General features: G+C 39.3%; 1 long non-coding RNA gene across 1 annotated transcript; it reads right to left on the reverse strand.

Moving 5' to 3' along the window:
• Positions 1 to 7,253: 7,253 nt before the first annotated feature.
• On the reverse strand, positions 7,254 to 8,044 carry LOC118241467. The gene is made up of 2 exons (XR_004776098.1): positions 7,958 to 8,044; positions 7,254 to 7,332 (listed from the first exon to the last, which is right to left on the reverse strand). It is a non-coding gene; the product is annotated as an uncharacterized LOC118241467 (long non-coding RNA).
• Between the last annotated feature and the right edge of the window lie 3,057 nt (positions 8,045 to 11,101).

Consider the following 11,101-nt stretch of genomic DNA (forward strand, 5'->3'; position numbering starts at 1 on the left):
AGCACCAAGGGGTTATTGAGCTGGTCTTCTGATTGTTTGCACAGACCTGAAGGTTGCTCAATGGAATGAGTATCTAAATAAAGCAGGAAGTCTGTCTGCATTCAAGATGTCAGGGGAAAAAGTGAAAGAATTAAATGGATGAAATAAAGCCCCACCAGAGAACTGTGTCAGAGTGTCTGGACTTACGACAAGTGAGTTGCTGGACTTTGTTGTTTCTGTTCAACAGATGGGTTGTGGGGTAAAAGGAAATGAGCAGCAACTTTAGAGAAATTGTTCAGCTATTTTGTAATTCAACAAAACAGTAAAGAATCTTGAAAACCTCTAAGCCTCATCCTACTCTTTGAACAGCTGCCCAGATTCACAACACAACAGCAACTGGAAAGCAAAAATTATGAAATTAGAGAAGATATCATTAAGTGACAACACACATTAGTGTTAAGCCACAACAAAAATGTGGCACATTGACAATCTTTAATTTTGGTTGATTTGTTTGTGCTGTGGCTGAATTAATGAATTTCCAGTGAAAAACAATGATTTAAATGTGCAAATGTCTTGCTAGCTAACCTATCTAGTTAACTGGCAAGATTCCAACTAGATCATAAAGATAAACATGAAGAGTAACTGTTAAGACAAAATTTGGAAACTATAACAATTTCCTGCTCAGCAAAATATTATAAAACTCACTTGTATAACTTTTATATAACATTAATCTTTCCTGTCACTAGCCATTTTAGAGGTCTGCAGAAGTGAAGATGAGAAAGTTTGTACTCAGAGGCTCCTCAGTGCAGTGAGGAGTGGCTCACGGGATCAAGGAGGACTCAGAAGCTGAAGTGAGCATTCGAGTGCAGCATGTTATGCTTGTGAGCTGAACATGGCCACGATCAGAACAGAGTCTGAACACAATCTTCAAAACCAATTTCACACTGGCTTGCAGCAAGCAGTATTCAATTTAAAGTTAGACCTGCACTGCTTTTGCACCAAGTAGATGCAGAAACCAATTTATACACTGCAAGGCTTTAGTGGGCCATTTAATCTCAAACCAGAGTCGCAAACAACTGGAGGATAACATCAGAAAAAGTGCCTGATGTTTTATTCTACCAGGGAAGCTGCGTCGTCCAGAGGAACTTAGTGGCCCCTACTGGCAAGACAACCTAGAACAGATGTCGGCTGAGCAGTGTGACAACCATTAGCATTGCTCAAGGGATGGCTTTTTGTCTTCTGCTGGATAGCAAAGCATTCCTGAGGGAGAAAACAGGATGACTTTCTATTTGCCTTCACTCTACTCTAAAAAATAAAGAGGGTGTTACAATCAAGCCAACGCAGGAGGGCAGCTCGACAGCACAGCTGTATGCTGCCAAGATGAAGACCAAAATGGCTGCCTCTGAAGGAAGGGCTGCAAGCTGTGAAGTATGCTTCCCTCTTCAGAGGCCCACAGCATCAATATCAGAAGCCATAGTTTATTAATACTAAGCCCTCTTTAAGAATGAGTCGTATATGATGTGAACTAGCACTGCAAATGTTTCTTTGTGGGATTGACATGCCATGGTAAGGATGACTTTACTGCTGGTTTTGTTTTGTATTTTTTGACATGCAAAACAATTTATAAGCAGGAAGAGAGGTTTCTGGATTGGTTACTAAAAGCCCTGACGAAGCCGAAGTTTTTAACTGCTTATCCTAGAGCCCAGGATAGGTACAGAGACTTTTTTTCCTCAGAGCATCTATATTTGTGATCACTATCAGGATTTAGAGATAATTTATTCAGTGTTCTTAAATGAACATTTCTTACAATGGCTATTAGAAAGTATTATAATTTAGTACAAAAGGTATGTGCTACTTCTGTGCCACATATTTTTTCAAGCATTACCTATAAGTATTTTTAAGAATACATATTTATTTATAATATTGCCTATGGTATACATCATTCTTATTAGATTTTTACAGACCTTTGGCATATGTGGGGGAAGCAGTGTGCATGTAGAAGGCATGGTGGGCCATTTATATGAACATGATAAGAGCTTGCACATGATTTGCTCTGCTTGTTACTGTTAATGTGGTCAGGATTTAAAACATAACTTGTGTAACTTGTGGATGACGCATGCTATACTCTAACTCCCTATACTTTTTTGAACATGGAAATTGTTTGGTTTTCATTTTTCTAGGAAGTGATTGTCCATAGTGCTAGTTTCTAATGACGTTCTCTTAGTGCATCAAAATTTATTTCTTTGCAGGTGATATAAAGAAACAGATGGAATCACCAGAGGGATGAGAGGGTAGATAGGTTGCAAAAACAAATTCAAAGTGAAGGTGACATTTGATAAATTGTAATCACCATGTTCAGATAAAGAATAGTACAAATTTGTAGCCTATTTCAATCAGTCAATCATTTCAATCATTTCAGTGACATCACTGAGCACTATGGACAGTGACACTTCCATAGTGGGCCTCTAACAAACTGAAAAAAGACAGAAAGAGAAAGAGAGAGGGGTTCTCATGTCACTGCTGCATGAGCCAGAACTCCTCAAAAAGCACAATGCTGCCTCTATATACAACTTGGAGCACCCTGCTCATTGCAGTGATAGCAGGAGCTAGCTTTTTGATAGCATGTGAGTCAGGAATGGAGCTGGTAGAGATGTGGTCTGCAACCTACAGATCAACGCTGCACCCTGCTCTTTAAGAAAATTAGCTTCAACATTTCAGTAAACAGATTGGGTTCTTGTTGGGTTAAAAATATAAACTTTATCAATCTGAACTCAGAGGCCTTCAGATGTTTCTGCAGATTTGTTAGCTAGGCGATAAATAATGAAATTGCCTCAGAGAGAGAGAGAGATAGAGAGAGATGGAACGAGAGAGAGAATGGACTCAATAAATCTCTCAGTCCATGCTTTTACTATTACTAGCTAATTACTTTTGATTTCCTACTCTAGGTCCAGTTCAGACAGTGCACCATGTGTGTATAGCATCCAGCACCAAGGGGTTATTGAGCTGGTCCTTTCTAAGTTATGAAAGATCCATCGATGAGACTGGCTGTGTGTTGGGCTGGTGACATAGATGGAAAACTGTATTGTTTTTGCCATAGTTTTAAAAATGATGCGCAGTGAAATGTACTCCTGGGTCAAATTGCTTAGCTATAGTATGACTCATCTGATTATCAACAAATAGGACAGAACAAAACATTATCTTTATGCTATGGTCAACTAGTGTTACTGGCAAACCCAAAGAAATTGGTTAGAGTGGGGATGTTTTTGAAGTCGTATCAGCAAAAATTAGCATAACATAGATGTTTGTAACTTTGGGATTCGCATGTCTACTGAACTTTTGGATGAAGAAGTCACGGAGCTGCTCTCTCAGTAGGACTCAGCTCTGAGTCTCCCTCCTTAAATGTCAGATATCTTTTCTTCAGTAATTTGTGGTCTTTAGCGTGGCTCCCTTAATTACAGCTATAATAGTGTGCATGCCAGCTGTGTTGAATCGCACAACGATGTCAGAATCTGGCACAATTTAACTGTGGAACTAGATGGAGAGAATCTGACTAGCAGTACATTGGTAAGGTTTGATGCATATCCAAAGATAAGTCATAAAGCCTTGAATAAAGATGGAGGCTAAGAGAGCAAAAGTTATGTAATTCTTCAAACATGAATACTAAACGTACAATTCTGGCAAACCATGTCAATTACAATCCATTATACTGATGTGTTTATTTGATTCACTGGAAGACAACGAGTGACTTGTGTTTGGAACATAGTCTTCCTTCCCAAAATTTTTGCTTTCTTTTTTTCATTGCTTTAACATGCTCTTCCTCTCTGCAATATGCAGGATGATCCGTTGCTTAAAGTGATATGAAATTTAGTTTATGGGATCGTTATACAGCAATTTCGCTGTATTGGACACTTCTAGCTATAGGAAGCTAAGCTGTGGTTAGTTCCTACAACTAACGTGAGCTAGCTACCTGTCCATCCATACATTCAGTGAACAAATAGACGACAACTCAAGAGATCCAGCTGTGCACAACCGCACTGTTTCACAATACCAAGCCAGCTTGTGTACCCCGACAATTCTGTCTGCTGGCTGTGATGCTGCGTTTTGTTCTGGCACTATTAACGTCACGAGGCTAGCGGCAGTACTGGGTCTGTGAACCTTTACTGTAAAAACATGGAAAAATGAAATTGCGTGCGTGTGTGTGCGTGTGAGAGAGAGAGACTGGCAGACTATCCTCCCCTCCAGGTCCGTTAGTAAAAAAAAAAAATTCATCTGGAAATCTAAGTTGCTATATTGTGCTGTGTAATGTTAAACGTAGCACAACAATGTCCTGTAGGTCACATAAATAACGTAAGTAGCCTAATGTCATAATAACAAATATGAACAGGAATGATCAACCACTACAAACAGAATGTTAAAATATTAAAAATAACGAGTTGATTACAAATCGAGTAAACATTTAGAAAGTGAAACTTAAGCAGAAAACCCATATTTCATAATTTAACCAATGAAAGATAGAAAATCACAACAACAAAAAACAACACAATAACATGTCGAAAAGATCTGCGCTAACATTAAGAGGCATCGCTGTTGTGTCACCATAGCAACCACAGCAGCTAGGGTTTTTACACAGGATACAAGGTTTCATTACATTGCGATTAGCAAACTAACATTTTCAAAAGAAACATAAAATAAAAAATAATATCTCTGTACCTGTGATGACATATAAACATGTAAAAAAACAATTGCTTGTTAGTATGTGTGTGTGTGTGTGTGTGTGTGTGTGTGTGTACTACCCATGTGTGTGTGTGTGTGTGTGTGTGTGTGTGTGTGTGTGTGTGTGTGTGTGTGTGTGTGTGTGTGTGTGTGTGTGTGTACTACCCAAATCTACACATTAAAGGTGCAAATCTTTGGAAACTGGGAAAGGTTTTTCATTCTGTTTTCTGTGTGGTGGAGAGATACAGGTGCAGATGTACACAGTATGAGTGTAATATCTTATGATAGTTACCCTCCACCGTAGTGTGTTCATGGACTCTGTGTTTGAAATGCACATGGCTGTGTGTATATATATTTATATATGTATGTAAATTAAAACACAGGATTAACACAGAAAAGTTTGTATATTTTAACTAAGTAGGTAAAACAAAAGTATATTAAGAATAAATGCACTTACCTGTGATTTTTTTTTTGGAGAGTCTTCCATGTTGTCTTTGAAGGGGAGCTTTATGGGGAATTGTCCTGCTTAAAGACAGGAAGTGACATCACCCAATTTTCTGTTTTTCCTTGTATTAGTTTCCAATGGAAATTTCAACAGTGGAGTTTTGATGTTGACTTATGTTGGAGAATTTATTATTGCTGGATTTCTTTTATTGAACTTGTAACTTGTAAATACTAAATTCTCTTTTTTTTTTAACATTTTGTTTGTTTTTATAGTGATGGCCAGATGAATCCTTGAAGCTTTCCATCCAATTGGTTCAAAAAAAGGTTCATATCTGGAGGCTTCATGTGCACACAAACCCCCCCCCTGCTGGCTAAACCTTTATTGTCATTTCAACCATTTGTGATGGATCTCTTGGCTGTTTTGCACCAGTGTCAGCATGGTAATAGTCACTGCCAACAATAGAAATAAAAACACCTTAATATAATTTTGTGCAGTTCATTCATTCATCTAATCTGTTTTTGATGTGTAGGTAATGGTTTTGGAGGTCTACTAGTGTCAAAAAACAGGTTGATTTCAGTCAGTGTTTAAATAAATCAAATAGGACATGAGATGTTTATGCTGAGATGTTTTTAAGATTGTTGCAGTGTTTTTCAAAGATTGGAAAATGGTTATGCTTATGAATACCGCGGTGACTTCTTTCACTTTTATTAAGAAATAATTTTTTCCACTGTGCTTGGACTCAGTTGGTTTCTCTTTTTGAAAATAACTTCCCCAGCTTTGAAGAAAACACTTTCGCATGGTACTGAGGAGGCAGGGGTGCACAAGTATCCCACAGCAAACCTGTAGAGATTTGGATATATGCACCTCTGCCTCTCCTAGTACTGGAGGGGATCCTGTGTTCTGCTGATATTCGGTTCTGCGAGGTCTGCACTTCAACTGTGGTATCAGCAGTGACATTGTGAGTTATTCTGGCCTCCATGAATGTGGTATCAAAATCACACCACAGTTTGTTTCCTGAGAAGCAAAACCAGATAATATGAATGAGATCATAACTCTGAAATTGACTTTAATCCAATGCAAAAATACTAACCAGGTCTTTCAGCTACAGCATCCTGTGATGTTGAAGCTGCAGCTGGGGTTGAATGTGACTGTCTAGACCCTATTACATTGACACATTCAAAGGTGAGTTGTTTTATTCCTTCATCTGCCTTTTTTGGGCTAAAGGATCCAAGTGATTTGTATCTTGGGTCTAGCAGCGTTCCCAGCGATATAATGCTCATGCTGTGTGGAGCTTTTCCCTAAGGAGCCTGATGAGGTCTCTCCCAGTTCACTAGCTACCGTTACCTTTGCTGCCTCTTCCTGGAGCATCTTTTCCACCATTTTCAATAATAGCACCACTTTGGAGCCAGATACCTTTTTCTCCTCTGAGAGCACCAGTGTGGCCTTGTGAAAAGGAGACAGTATAGACAGGAGCTCACCAACATTATTGTACTCATCAGAGGTCAGAGCAGGAATACCAGTTTGTAAGCCTGCCAGTGCTTACAGGCACCCTGAGTTCTACTAATCGCTCCAGCATTTGAAAGCTGCTGTACCACTTTGTTTCAACCTCCTGAATCAGTTTCTTTTTTGGTTTTCCCATATGCTCTTGAACAAGGTCCAGCATCTCCTTTAACAATAAAAACCTAAACATTACATATGTAGCAATATAAAACAATGTGTAAACAAATGTGAAAATAATGTTACTAACTTTGACAGTTGTGCTGCTTCTAAAATAGCCCACCAGCTTCCTTGCCTTTGTAGGAATGGCAGACAGCACTGGGGTTAGTTCAAGAGCTTTTTTAACAACTATATTCAGGGTGTGAGCAATGCAGAAGGCATGATGCAGCTTCAGCTGTTTGCCACAGGCAATCATATCAGATGCGCCATCAGTAACTAGACATGTTACTTTGGATTTTATTTCCCATTCTTCCATAAGAGAGGATTTCACACAGGCCAAATTTTCAGCTGTGTGCACCTGTGGGAATTTCACTACACTGAGTAATGGGGACTTCAGACATGTGTTGTCATCTATAAAATGGCAGGTCACAGCCAAGTAGTTTGTCTGCAGTCACACTCACTGCAGGAACTTTCTGGACCTCAACTTTGGTCTTCTCTTTCTCTTGTTGATATTTGCCCTCAACCATGGCCTTTGCGGTCTAAAGGGAAGGAAGAAAATATTATTTTTTTAATACTACTCTCATAATTTATCCATGTCACCACACATACTTTCCTAGTTGGGAAAATATAGGTTGGATCAAATTTTGCTACTAAGTCCCTGAAGCCTTTATCGTCAACTGTGCTAAATGGCTGTGTGTCTCTAACAATCATGAAGACCAAAGCCTCATCCAGCTCTTCCTTTCTGGTCACTGCTTTCTAAAGATTAGATTACACTTTGTCATTTTTACACTTTGTAATCCAATCCAAACTGCAAGCAACATGTAAGGTGCAGAGAATAATGCAGTATATAAATATATATATATATATATAAACAGTATATACACATTATATATATCTATATATATATATGTATGTGTGTGTGTGTGTGTGTGTGTGTGTGTGTGTGTGTGTGTGTGTGTGTGTGTGCATATTAATGTTAACAGTGAATAAAATAAAATTAGGTTATGGTTTAATTACAGTATTTGCATGTCCGAAGTAATTACATGAACATGTGCACTTGTTTTGTTTTTATTTTGTGCTGTGTGTGAGGAATGTAGCATCGTGGTCAATGTCATTATTATCATGGGTGATTAACAAATATGAAAATTGGAAATGCATACCCACCTTGGCTGGATCCAACTCTATCCCTCTCATTATACATGACAAGTACAGTAACATAGATGAGGTGTTGTTGTTGTATCCCAGTGGCTTGGAATGGAAAAAAAAAATGCCTTGTGAATATTATAGTAGTAACACATTTCATTATTTACAGGCATATTATGTGCAATACCTTATTTGGAGAGATCTGCTCAAAGTGTTTCCATACAGGGGAAACCCTTTTCCTTTTAGCAGGCTCCATAAAAAGAAGCTCATCAATGTCACAGGCAAATTGACAGAACACAAACATGCAAATTTTGCGTGGATCCATTGCGCTTTATGTGTGTTCATAAATTGCGCCAACATTTGAAATGCTTCCTGAACCAGTGAGGTTTCAGGCGTCATTCATCTTTAAAGAAGCAAGCCTCGATACATGTTTCATAAAAGACTTCCTGGATCTCTCAACATGCGCTCTGAAGCCTCGGCACAGTAGGGGCCATCACTAGTATCTCACTTGGAGTGAGGAGTAGGAGTGAAGGGTGAGAGTGAGGAGTGAGAGTGAGGAGTAGGAGTGAGGGGTGAGAGTGAGGGATGAGAATGAGGGATGAGAGTGAGTAGGAATGAGGGGTGAGAGTGAGGATTGAGGGTGAGGGGTGAGAGTGAGAGGTGAGAGTGAAGAGTCGGAGTGATGAGTATGAGTGAGGTGTGAGAGTGAGTAGGAGTGAGGGGTGAGAGTGAGTAGGAGTGATGGGTGAGTGAGGAGTAGCAGTGAGGGGTGAGAGTGAGTACAAGTGAGGGGTGATAGTGAGTAGGAGTGAAGGCTGAGAGTGAGTAGGAATGATGGGTGAGAGTGAGGAATAGGAGTGAGCAGTGATAGTGAGGGGTGAGAGTGAGTAGGTTTGAGGGGTGAGAGAGTAAGTAGGAGTGAGGGGTGAGAATGAGGAGTGAGAGTGAGGGGTGAGAATGAGGAGAGATATTGTAGAGAGATATTGTTGTAAATGTAGAACAGAAATATATTCAGAGTTCAAAGTGAACGAACCAGTGGAGAGAATGAGCCACACAAAGGGGGGGGGGGGGGGGTGTACACAACAACAACAACAACCACCACCACCCTGATCACCACCTGTGCTCCGTCATAACTATGATCACTGCTGAAGCTCCAGTCTGTCATATTAACACACAGCATAATTACTGCACCATCACTGACTACATTTACATATTAACACACAGCATAATTACTGCACCATCACTGATTACATTTACATATTAACACACAGCATAATTACTACATCATCATTGACTACATTTATATATTAACACACAGTATAACTACTACACCATCACTGACTGCTACAGGGCCGGGAGTTAACACACACGTAGCGACAATGACCAACAAAGGGACACACACGGACAGGGTATAAATAGACACATTGACACTTAACAATAAACCCTGTGTATGTAATCCCGAAGTGGCGTGGTTACAAAACATTTATTCACAGTACGTGTGGATCCCCCTGCATGCGGCGGGCCTCACTACGTGACTTATGGGTGAGTAGCAGTCTGTGACAATAATGCTCACAGAAATCAAGTATACACATGAAAAACTAAACAATTTCACCATTTCTCCTTCAAACAACAAGAAGAAAGGAAATACATATATACAGTACTTATACATACATACACATATAACATCATATACACATTCCTTTCCCCACAGGACTACATGTAGATAATGTTTATTAGTCGATTTTATGGTGGTGTGTAAGTGTGTCTAAAGGACAGCTTAGTTTCCTGATCTAATTAGTTGTGTGTTCATGATTAGGCAGGTCTGGCTATAAGGTTTTTGTTAACTAGAATTACTGAAGTTTCATTACTGAATCTATTTCAGCACCAAGTAATGTTTGTGGTTCACAGTGGTCATTTATATTTCAGCTGTTTAACTCTCTCTTACATGACAATCACATATAAACAGTTAAAAACTGAGTGGCAGTGTGGAATGGGTGATGAATACAGTGGTAACCACAGAACTGTTCAGTAAATGACCTGTACATATGTAAGTGAGCGGTAAGGAGGCGGACGCCAGTGTGGAGAAGAGCGAGATTTATTATGGGCAAATCCAAAATCAGAGTCATTGTAGCAGTCCAGGGTGATAGAGCCAACACGGAACGTACGTGGATACATGAGCAAACAAATAAAACACACGAAGGCAAACAGGGGAAGCAGGCTATAACAAAGGCTAGGAAACACGAAGGCACGGAGTACAAACTTAAATACATGCATATACGGGCTTTCAAAAATATTCACCAAACGCAATGAAGCCTAACAACCACCATGAACACGCAAATGCCATGAACAACCAAGACAAGGGCAAGAAGACAGATTTTAAATACATGAACTAAACGAGGGACAGTTGTGGAAAATCAAACGAGGGGCGGAGAAAACGAAATTACGGAATGGAACTAAAATACACAAGACAGGGAAAACATGGAACACAGTACCTGGGAGGGACTAACCGTGACAACATGTTGCTATGGTAATTGGGTTTCTTTTTTTGGAGGGGAATTTATTGGTGTAGAATCATAGCTGAGGAATGGATCCTAGACCTCCGTACGAGACCGCACCATGTCAGTTGTTGAAGTACAGGGTGAAGTAGTGGTCGACCGATTCATTGGCCAATTAAATGTCTTTTTTATAATCAGCACTGGCATTGTTCTTTTCCTTTCTGCCGTCGACTGAGAAGGTTGGGCGGGGGGTGAGGGGTGGGTCTTCTTTATTTCTTTTTGATTATCTGTGGAGATTTTTATTTAAAATAAGTGCCCTGCTGACAGAGTACAGATATACTTAAGCAAACAGTGCAAAAAATAACAGTGTTAAATGTTCAAGTTCTCAATTGGTACCATCTTTTAATTAAATAAAAACCCAGCACACACACACACACACACACACACACACACACACACACACACACACACACACACATATATATATATATATATATATATATATATATATATATATATATATATATATATATATCACAGCTCCGGAAAAAAAATAAGAGACCACTACAAAATTAACAGTTTCTCTAGTTTTACAATTGATGGGTATATGATTGACCAGGCTGAGCAGTTTTGTTTTATTCTATAAACTACTGGCAACATTTCTTCCAAA

This window comes from Electrophorus electricus, chromosome 5 (assembly GCF_013358815.1).
Source record: "Electrophorus electricus isolate fEleEle1 chromosome 5, fEleEle1.pri, whole genome shotgun sequence".
Lineage (NCBI taxonomy): Eukaryota > Metazoa > Chordata > Actinopteri > Gymnotiformes > Gymnotidae > Electrophorus > Electrophorus electricus.